This window comes from Peromyscus leucopus, chromosome 10, assembly GCF_004664715.2.
Source record: "Peromyscus leucopus breed LL Stock chromosome 10, UCI_PerLeu_2.1, whole genome shotgun sequence".
Lineage (NCBI taxonomy): Eukaryota > Metazoa > Chordata > Mammalia > Rodentia > Cricetidae > Peromyscus > Peromyscus leucopus.
Window position 1 is genome coordinate 14,908,117 of NC_051071.1, and position 10,579 is coordinate 14,918,695.

The following is a 10,579-nucleotide window of genomic DNA, read 5'->3' on the forward strand; positions in this document are numbered from 1 at the left end:
GGAAACAGAGTCATGGGCGCACCGCGCGCTGGGCAAACCTGACGGGGCCGCGGGCAGCTTGCACTCAGCTTCCCACGAGGCCCCGCGCCCGGCACGCATGCGCGCCCGCGAGCCTGTCGCCCGCCCCGTCCCGATTCCCTCACCCCCACACCCCGCCCTTCCTGCTCCCCTCCCCGCTGGCGAGCTGGCTAGGACTTCGCTCGGACTCCCCCTAGCGGATTGGCTAAGGCCGAGCCGACTGTGTTGATGTCATCAGTGAGACGTGGCAGCTGGGCGAGTCGGCGCCCCACGGGAAGGGGAGGGGAAGGAACCCGGCGGAGGGCGGTGCCGCCGCAGCCGAGGAGGGGGTGGGGGCTCCGGGGGACGCCAGGACAGAGCGGGGAGGGGGCATTGGGACTGGAAGGGAAGTGTGAGGACCACCGAGCGGCCCCTGCGCTGGCACGACCCCCGGGGCCACCCCCAACCCCCTATCCTCCGGACAGCTCGAAGGACAGAGGGAAAGTCAAGCCGCCTCTGTAGACCTGGCGCTTTCCCATTAGCCCGACCCCTCCTGTTCTTTGCTGAATTTGGTTTTTGTTTTTTTTTAACCATTTTACTCCAGCAACTTGACGTTGTAGTAGCTGCAGATGGACCCTGCTTCAGTGTCTTTTCTGCCCCCGTCCACTGCACACACAGCCAGATTTATCTTTCTGAAACTGCACCTCCATGGTGACCTCCCAACCTTCAGAGGCCCCGCATTACATTGTGTGGTTGAGACAGGCTAGAGTCAGCCTAAACCAGTCTGCCTACTTGAGGCCTAGACTTAAAGTTGAATTGTTGAGGGTTTGTTTTGTTTTGCTGTCGTTTGTTTGTTCGTTTTATTAGTCAGAACTTAATTCTGTATCAGTCTTCAAAATTGGGCAGTTATAAAGTGATTTTTTTTTAAGCCACGCAATTCTTCACTGTGGACTTCAGAACTAATATTAATACATTTTTTAGACCTTATGGTCTTAACTTTAATCAGCTCAGGAATTTAAATCTCGACTAAACTTTAACACATTATCTTGGGTTATTTATTACAAAGGGCATAGTATAATACACTGTCCAAAGTTTATCTTCCAACTTGTTCTAAGCAAGAATATTATCTCCTGAGGCTGACTGCAGAATTACTTTAAATTTCCATGACACCAAACTATTCAAAAGAGACTGTCCTCATTTTGAACCAGATACTCAGAATATCTTTATACTCCCACCTTGAGTTTCTTCATGTGCCTTAATTGACAACCTCATCAGACTATATATAGGTTTTGGGGTTTGGGAGTTTTTATTTTTATTTTTATTTTTGTTATTGGTTTTTGGGTTTTTGAGACAGGGTTTCTCTGTGTAGCCCTGGCTGTCCTGGAACTCATTCTGTAGACCAGGCTGGCCTCGAACTCAGTAATCCTTCCTCCTCTGCCTCCTGAGTGATAGGAAGAAAGTTGTACACCATCACGACCATCCCATAAGGGTTCTTTTACAGTTAACTGCTGAAATGAACTTGGTTACCACCCCAAAATGCCCTGAGATGAATAAATAAAACACAAGTGTGTTTGGATAGCCCTGGACCCTGAATCCTACAGTACTCCCTGCTCATTGTCATTTGACAACATAAAAACTCAGAAGTGTCAGCAAACTCAATTTTTCAAGCAAAGTTTTTTGTTTTGTTTTGTTTGTGTGTGTGTGTGTGTGTGTGTGTGTGTGTGTGTGTGTGTTTTAGGATTTGCCATTTAATCCCAGTGTAGCAGATCATGCCTTTAATTCCAGGATTTGGGAGGTAGACAAGTGAGTTTGAAGCCAGCCTGTTCTACATCGTAAGTTCCAGAACAGCCAGAGCTACACAGTTAGACAGTCTCAGCTCCCCCCATAACCTATCATTTAATTTTAATTTTATGTATATGAGTGTTTTTCATGTATGTATGTGTATGTGTGCCATGTGTGTGCCTCCTGCCCTCAGAGGCCTGAAGAGGGCATTTGATACCCTGAAACTGGAGTTACAAATGGTTGTGAATCAGCATGTGGGTGCTGGGAATTCAACGTGAGTCCCCAGCAAGAACAAAAAGTACCCTGAGTGGACGAGCCATCTCTCCAGCCCAAGCTGGGGTTTTATAGATGATATTTTAACAAAAGCTCAAGCACTAAATGTTAGTGGAGAAAGCAGACTCTCCGAAAGAAAAACATCTGAAAGAGAACGGATGTTGGTTTCTCTGAGACACTGCCACCCAAACCCCATTTTTCTCTGTCTGAATCCTCGGAGGTTATTTTCCTCAGTTTTCTTCCATTAACTATTTCATTTCCCAACAAATTATCTTCTAGTAACTTACATCCAACCTGACAGACAAAGCAGTGTGAACTATATAGCACAATTCTTCCTTGACACCCCAAAGCTTAATTGTACCTGGTGTATGCGGAGGACAGAAAACCTCCTGTCTTAGTCACTTTGTTACAACATGTAAGTGGATTAGAAACGGTGGCCGTGGAGTGGTGAGTGCCAGCTTCCTGTGTCCTGCTGCATGGTAGGTGTTATTTACATTAAGATCCCTCCCCATGAGACTGAAGAAATGGCTCAGAGGCTATGAACAATTACTGCTCCTGTAGAAGACCCAGATTCAGCTCCCAGAACCCACATAGTGGCTCACAACCATCTGTAACCGTTCCATAATATACAATGCCTTCTCCTTGCCTCTTCAGGGACAGCCTGCAGGTGGTGTACCTATTCAGACATGTAGTCAAAACACTCATCTACAATAATAAAATAGCTGGGCAGTGGTGGTGCAACCCTTTAATCCTGGCACTCGGGAGGCAGAAGTAGGTGGATCTCTTCAAGTTCAAGGCCAGCCTGGTCTTACAGAACAAGTTCCAGGACAGCCAGGGCTGTTACACAGAGAAACCCTATCTGGAAAAACCAAAAATAAAATTAATAAATAAAATAATAATTAAATACTTCCTTTCCAAACTTAGATGTATGTTTTTCTCTCTTCACCCCACGTCCAGGCAGGGTCTCACTATGTAGCTCTGGCTGGCCTGGAACTCACTCTGTAGACCAGGCTGGCCTTAAACTCACAGAGATCGCCTGGCTCTGCCTCCCAAGTGCTAGGATCAAAAGTGTGCACCACTATGCCCAGCTCTTAGATGTATCTTATAATAATCTCCCTCTCCCTCCCTCCCGCCCCCTCCCTCCCTGACTGCCCCTTTCTCTATCATTCTCTCTCTCTCTCTCTCTCTCTCTCTCTCTCTCTCTCTCTCTCTCATGTGTGTATGTGCACTGTGGGGATTGTGCTCAACCATGTGTCTGCATATAAAGGTAGAGATCAAAGATCTTCCTCTGTTGCTCTCCACTGTACTTTTTGAGACAAGGTCTCTCCCTGAACCTGAGCTCGCTCACCAGCTGGCTAGACTGGCTGGCCAGTGAACTCCTGGATCATTCTCTCTATTCTTCCAGCATAAGCTCCATGGATGTGCATCACCTGCCTTTTCATGGGGATAAGAAACCCTTTGCCCACTGAGCCGACTCCCCAGCCCCGGATGCATACCTTTAACAAGTTTTGCTGGCTCAAACTCCAATGTATTCATGTCTAAGTTTTAACCAATGGTTCAGATTAATAACTCAAAATAAACCAAGCATTGGTGGCTCACTCTTATAACCCTAGCACTGGAAAGGCTAAGACAGGTGGATGATGGAAAGTTGAGGACAGTCTGAGCTACATAGTGCCTTCTAACGGAAGCTACATGTGAAACCCACTCAAAAACAAAATGTCGTTGAAAACAGAGTAATTCATTAAAATGCCATCTACTCTGCTAGCTGCCCTGATGTTGCATCAGAGCCTCTCTCTAGAGGGTGGAGGTCTGCTCGGTAGCAGAGAATTGGCACACCATGAGCGAGGCTTAGGTTTGATTCACAGCGCTAGAGACAACAGAATGCCTCCTCTGGGCTGTTAGCTTCTTCCTTATATAAGAGAAAAAAGAAGACTTACTTTTACCGATGTGTCTGTGTGTGTGTGGGGGGGGGTTGCATATGTGTGCAGGTACCTGGAGAAAACCAGAAGGGGGCACTGAATCCCCTGGAGCTGGAGTCACAGAGGCGTGTGCGCTGCCTGACAAGGTTGCTAGGAACATGAGAAAGGTCCTCTGCAAGAGCAAGGACTCCTTTTAACCACTGAACTATCTCTCAGCTTCCCTCCTCCTTTGCCTCCTTCTTCACGTGTATTTATTTTGTGTGAGGCGTACATGTAAGGGCACACACATGAGGGTACAGATGTGTAGGTGTATAGGAGTACATGTAAGGGTACACATGTGAGGGCAGAGATGTGTGGGTGTGTGGGGTACATGTCAGGGTACACATGTGAGGGCAGAGATGTGTGGGTGTGGGGGGTACATGTCAGGGTACGGGTGAGGGCAGAGAACAAGTTTCAGGACTTGGTTATCTCACCAAGTGGGTTCTGGGATTTAACTCAGGACACAGGCTTGGCAGCTGGCACCTTTACCCACTGAGTCCTCAGCTCCTCCCTTCTTTTGTTATTTTCTTTCTTTCTTTTCTTTCCTCCCCTCCTTCCTGCTCTCGTTTTCAGATATATGACCTAGCACTTAATAAATATATGTGGAACTTGTTCTGGGTTTGGGGGAAGGGGTAGGCTTGTTTTGCTGTTTTGAGATAGATTCTCATGTAGCCCAGGCTGGCTTCAAAGTCGCTACATACTTGAGGATGGCTTTGAACTCCTCTGATCCTCCTGCCTCAGCCTCCCTGTGCTGTGATTTCTAGCATACCCTACCATGCCCAGCTGCACTTGGAACTTAAGCTCAAGCAATACAAAATTGAATGGAAAAAAAAAAAAGGCAATTCTTTGTCTTTGTGGAGATTACCATTCAGTCGGAAGGATCTGAGAATACAGACAGGGCCCACAGGGGAAAGTACAAAAGTACATTAAAGGCTGTGACCTGTACACTGATTGCGAGAAACTAGGTATGGGAGGAAGGGATTGTCTGGAAAGAGACACAAAGGATGCATCTCTTTGATTTGATGGAAATATCCTGGATCGTTGTGATGATGGCCAGTTACATAACCACACATGCTTGTCAACACCCAGGTCTCTTGGGTGTGAGTTCCAATGTCACCAAAAGACTCACAGTCCTATCCATCCGAAAGATAGAAGTTAGGACCAGCAAGATGGCTCATGGGTAAAGGCACATGCCTTGAAAGCCTGACAACCTGAGTTTCCATCTAAAGGCGGAAAGAAAGAAAGATCTGGCTTCTCAGAGTTAGCCTCTGACTGTCATAGGTGTGCTGTGACATGTACACACACACACATACACACACACACACACACACACTGTCACCACCACCACAACAAAAACACGATTTCCTTAAATTAAGATAATTTATTTATTTATTATATATATTGTATAACACTAACCTCAAAGCCAAACAGCAGCCATTGCTGCCCCGAGGTCAGCTCTGCCTGTTGGCAAAAGATCACCCCAGCTGGACTTGTTGACTGCTTGACACTCCTTCATAGAAGGAGTGGGCGGAGAGGGTCATGGGACTCAAGCCCAAGTATGCAGACACTCTCCAGCTGCTTGGATGCCACCGCAGGTGGCCTGGGTGATCTCAGGGAGGGCCTAGGGTGTGTAAGCTGGGGATGACCAGGGTAGGGGTCTCCATCCGTGTGACTAGTGGGGAGCCATCGCCCATGCTAGGTGAAGACTTCCCAGTGCAGCTCTGCGGCTCCTCTCCTGTAGGGAACCACTCACCCATGCTCAGTCAGTCCAGTAAATGGAATCCAACTTCTGTTTGTCGGTGGGACCTTAGAGGTGGGGCGGGGGTGGGCATGGCCTAGTTTCCCCACGGGAGAAAAGTTCCAGTTATAAACCAGGCGTTTAGAGAATGGTGAGAGGTGAGTGAAGGTACAGGAGAAAACAGCTGCAGGGTTTTCAGCTAGGTCGCTGCTACGAGCGAGCGAGGTCGAGGGGGATGAAAGACTGAAGTTTCGAACATGAACAGAAGTTGGGGAGAAGCCACTTAACTCGGAATGTGCACACCAATTTGAGGATTACTGGTCACGGGTTCTTTGGGAGCTAAAGTGAGAGACGTCTGGGCTTAGGTGAGATCATGGGGCGCCTCCGGGTGCCTAGTGAAATGTTTAGACTAGTCAGTAGGCAGCAACAAGCAAGGCCAAGTGGAGGAATGTGGGTTGGCTCAGCACTCCGGAGCTGCGTGGAGCCCGCAGGTAGGAAGATCAGCTGAACTGTTAAAAAGTAATTAGATTCCTTCAGGTAAGAGCTTGTGTGTCCAGTCAAGGGCGATCTACCTGGAACAGAAAGGAGGGGAGATTCCTAAGGAAGACAGACTGAGTGTGGAGGGAAGGGAGGAGCTAAACGATAACAGGAACACCCAGCTTACCTGCCAACAGGGAAGCAAGGCCCCAGGAAAGTTCGAGAGCAGAAAGACATGGAGCAGAGAAGGAAGGCTATGTGCTATGTGCTCTGAGGTCCGACTCAGAGCCAGCTGCTGCGGAATACCTGGACCACTAGAAACTATCAGCTGAATTCGGCACAAAAACAAAAAGCCTGGGTGCTAGAGATGTGATTCAATGGGAGAGAAAACTCTTAGCAGCGTGCGCAAGGCCCTGCCCAATCCCGTCCCCACCCCGCACCACCCCCTCCCCAAAATTTAAAGCTGACAAAATGGAAGTCTGTCAAAGGTGAACAAAGCTGACTTGGGTGTTGAACTTACATGCCAGGAAGCACGAGGCAGGAAATGCTTTAAAGCTAACGGATGGTCTTGGGAAGACTGTGGAGAGCTAGGCTTGGCCCATTTACCGAGGCCAACTGAGTTTGTTCATCTGGGTTTATTCAGAGGAGAAGCAAACTTTTTATTATTAGTGATTTTCTTTTTTAATTTTCTGTATCTGTTTGTGAGTATATGATTCAGGTGTGCAGGTGCTACAGAGGCCAGAAGAGGCTGATGGACCCCTGGAGCTGGAATTATAGACAGCTATAAGCTGTGGATCGTGGGTGCTAGGAACCAAAGGAGTCCTCTGGAAGAGCAAGCAGCAAGTGGTCTTAACCTGAGCCACCTCTCCACCCTCAAAACAAACTTTGAATCTCCACGACTGAAGCCAGTGAAAGAAGTCAAATCAAGGCACCCACTGGGCTGGGACCTAGAGCAAGAGTTTATTCCCGAGTGTCTAGTTGTGTTTCAGAGAGTCCTCTCGGGCTGGGGATGTAGCTCCTCGGTGGAGGGCAGAGTGCTTGAGTCGCTTGTGAGAGGCCTTTGAATTCAGTCCTCAGTGTGGTACGATCGATAGCTCCGTGAAAAAGGTTGAGAGCCGGCTCATAAGGCTGTAAATCTGAGGTGATTCAGGAGGATCAGGCTCAAGTCATGGGCGGGCTGCTTTGGCAGCACATACATTCAAATTACAGAGATTAGCAAGGTCCTTGCACAAGGATGACATGCAAATCTGTGAATCGTTCCACATATTTTTGTCTGTACAATTTTTCTCGGATAACTGCAGAACCTGGAAAAGCTGTTGCCGATGTCAATTCAGAACACAATGTTGTTATTAGTCCCACATATATTTATATATACATATGCAAATGCATACCATAGTAACCATCCCCACCAGCTAAGTTATTTCTGCCACCATAAAAAACTGTGTGTCCGGTCAGGCGGTGGTGACACACACCTTTAATCCCAGCACTCGGGAGGCAGAGCCAGGTGGATCTCTGTGAGTTTGAGGCCAGCCTGGGCTACCAAGTGAGTTCCAAGAAAGGCACAAAGCTACACAGAGAAACCCTGTCTCGAAAAACCAAAACCAAACAAACAAAACAAAAAACTGTGTGTCCTTGGGCTGCAGAGATGCTCACAGGTTAAGAACACACATCTGTCTTGCAGAGGACCTGGTTTGATTCCCAGCACCCACAAGGTAGTTCACAACCATTCATGACTCCAGTTCCAGGGGATCAGATGCTCTTCTTCTTCTTCTTCTTCTTCTTCTTCTTCTTCTTCTTCTTCTTCTTCTTCTTCTTCTTCTTCTTCTTCTTCTTCTTCTTCTTCTTCTTCGAGACCTTGTCTCAAACAAGCAAAAACCAGGGGCTCAGTGGTTAAAGTGTGTGCTGAGCAAGTGTGATCACTAAATTTGAATCCCCAGAACCCATGGAAATCGAGGCCAGAAATGTGTGCCTATAATCCTAGAACCCATGGAAATTGAGGTGGGGAAGCCTGTATTTGTAATCCCGTGCCTGTAATCCCAGCACCGCTATGGCCAGATAGGAGGCAGAGACAGGAAACTCTCAAAGGTCATGGGCCAGCTATCACGGCACAATCAACAGCAATAACAAAGGGATCTGTCTCAAGGTAGAAGAAGGGACCAACACCCAAGGTGGTCCTCTAACCTCCACGTGTGTGCCAGAACACATACAGGCCTTGAATCATGGCCAATGTGCACTTTCACTTATTTTACACTCACAAACATAGATACACACCATCACATACATACACATCACACATGCACAAAACAAACCAAAACAATCCTAGAACAAAACAACTGGTAGCTATATGGTAACATGAGGCCACTATTAGCACCCCATAGAAACTCCTTTAGTAGTCAGATGTGGTGGCCCACGTAATTATAGAATTTTGGGAGGTAGAGGGAGAAGGATCAGGAATTCAAGGCCAGCCTGGACTACATCAAACTATCTCAAAAAAAAAAAAAATAGAAAAAGGAAAAGGAAAAAGAATTCTATAGAGGTATGTGAAAATGTAGCTCAGTGGTAGAATACTTTCTTAGCAAGCAGAGGCCTCAAGTTTAGTCCCCAGCATCACAAAAGAACAAATTAAAAATTAAAAATTTTGAAAACTTAAAACTGTAGGCTGGCTTTTCTGTTCTACCTGTTAATTCCCCAATAACCACACAGAGACTTATTATTAATTATAAACTACATATAGGCTACATCTTGAGACCTTGTCTCAAACAAACAAAAACCAGGGGCTCGGTGGTTAAAGTGTGTGCTGAGCAAGTGTGAGCACTAAATTTGAATCCCCAGAACCCAGGGAAATCAAGGCCAGAAATGTGTGCCTATAATGCTAGAACCCATGGAAATTGAGGCCCAGAAGCCTGCTCAGTCAATAGCTTAGGCTTGTTACTAACTAGCTCTACAACTTAAGTTATCCATATTTCTTATCTACACTCTACCACATGGCTCAGTACCTTTTTTTCAACATAGCATATTCATCTTGCTTTTTCCCTGAGTCTCCTGGCAACTCCACCCTTCTTCATCCCTGCACTTTTCCCCTGTCCACAAGTCTCACCTAACCTCTTCCTGCCTAGCTATTGGCCATTTGGCTCTTTATTAAAACCAATGAGAGCAATACATCTTCACAATGTACAAAAAGACTATTCCACAACATAAAACATCTTACATAGTTGTGTCACCAATGGTTGATGTCCAGACTGTGTATTTCCAAGTTGTTGGTCTCTTAGCCAAAGAATTGTAATAAAGGTTCATAGAGACGGCAACGTAGCAAGAAAATGCTATCAAATGCCAAGCCATACTACAGATCATAAACAGGCTGTCAAGAGTGGCAGCAGTCTATATGAATGGAAGAGTACACTAGGGCCAGGTTATTGCATGGGGCTTCCTTTATGTGGTCTAAAGGTTTGCTTGGGTGGGCCTCTGCTTTGATTGACAGATTTGAGTCATACAACCTTTTCTTTACTGTGCTTGTCCCCTCCCATGATGCCTCTAATTTTAATCATATGCATAGCCAATTATGCATAGGCATAGGGTAGCAAATGGGGATTCTCCTTAAAAGTTCACTCAGGGGACACAGTTTGCTCTATTTTATGTGTACCCAAAACTAGTTTAGACCAGACTGGCCCCTTTATTCTCCAAGAATTAAATAGAAACCATCTATCCAGGATGGTTGTCAAGGGGAGGACAACTCCATTGTCAGGAGGGGTACGTGTAGCTCCCTGCAAATTGGAGGTACAGGTTGCCAGGTGTCTTGTGAGATGGGTATGTGTACAGCCCAAACAGGTTGCCAAGCCTTTCCCTATGCTTGCCTGCCTCAGTGAGGGGATATTCCCGGAACTGGGTAAGAGTAGTAGGGCAAGGAAATGGGGGTTAGTAAGCCAAGTTCAGTAACACATGTCTGTGCTTCTAGCTCTTGGGACACAGAAGCAAGAGGATCAGAATGCAAGACCATTCTTATCTACATGGTGAGTTCAAGACTAGTCTGGACTACATGAGAACTAAACCAAAACAAAACAAAGATAGAAATTGTTTTTCTTCATTTTTTTTTCTTAAGACAAGACCTCACTACATAGCCCTGGCTGACCTGGGCTAAACTGAAACTCACAGAGATCCACCTGCCTCTGCCTCCTGAGAGCTGAGACTAATGCCCTGCTATGCCATGTCTTTCTGTACGCTGTGAATATGTGTTGCTCTGATTGGTTGATAAATAAAGCTGCGTTGGCCTATGGCAGGGCAGAATAAGGTTAGGTGGTACATTCAAACTGAAGGTGAAATGAAGAAGGATGGAGTTGGGGAGACAGCAGCCCACCAC

The 10,579-nt window shown here is 46.6% G+C and overlaps 1 pseudogene; it reads left to right on the forward strand.

Annotated features, from left to right (window-relative positions):
• Nucleotides 1-7,401: 7,401 nt before the first annotated feature.
• On the forward strand, nt 7,402-7,494 carry LOC114703698 (annotated as a pseudogene).
• Nucleotides 7,495-10,579: the final 3,085 nt, after the last annotated feature.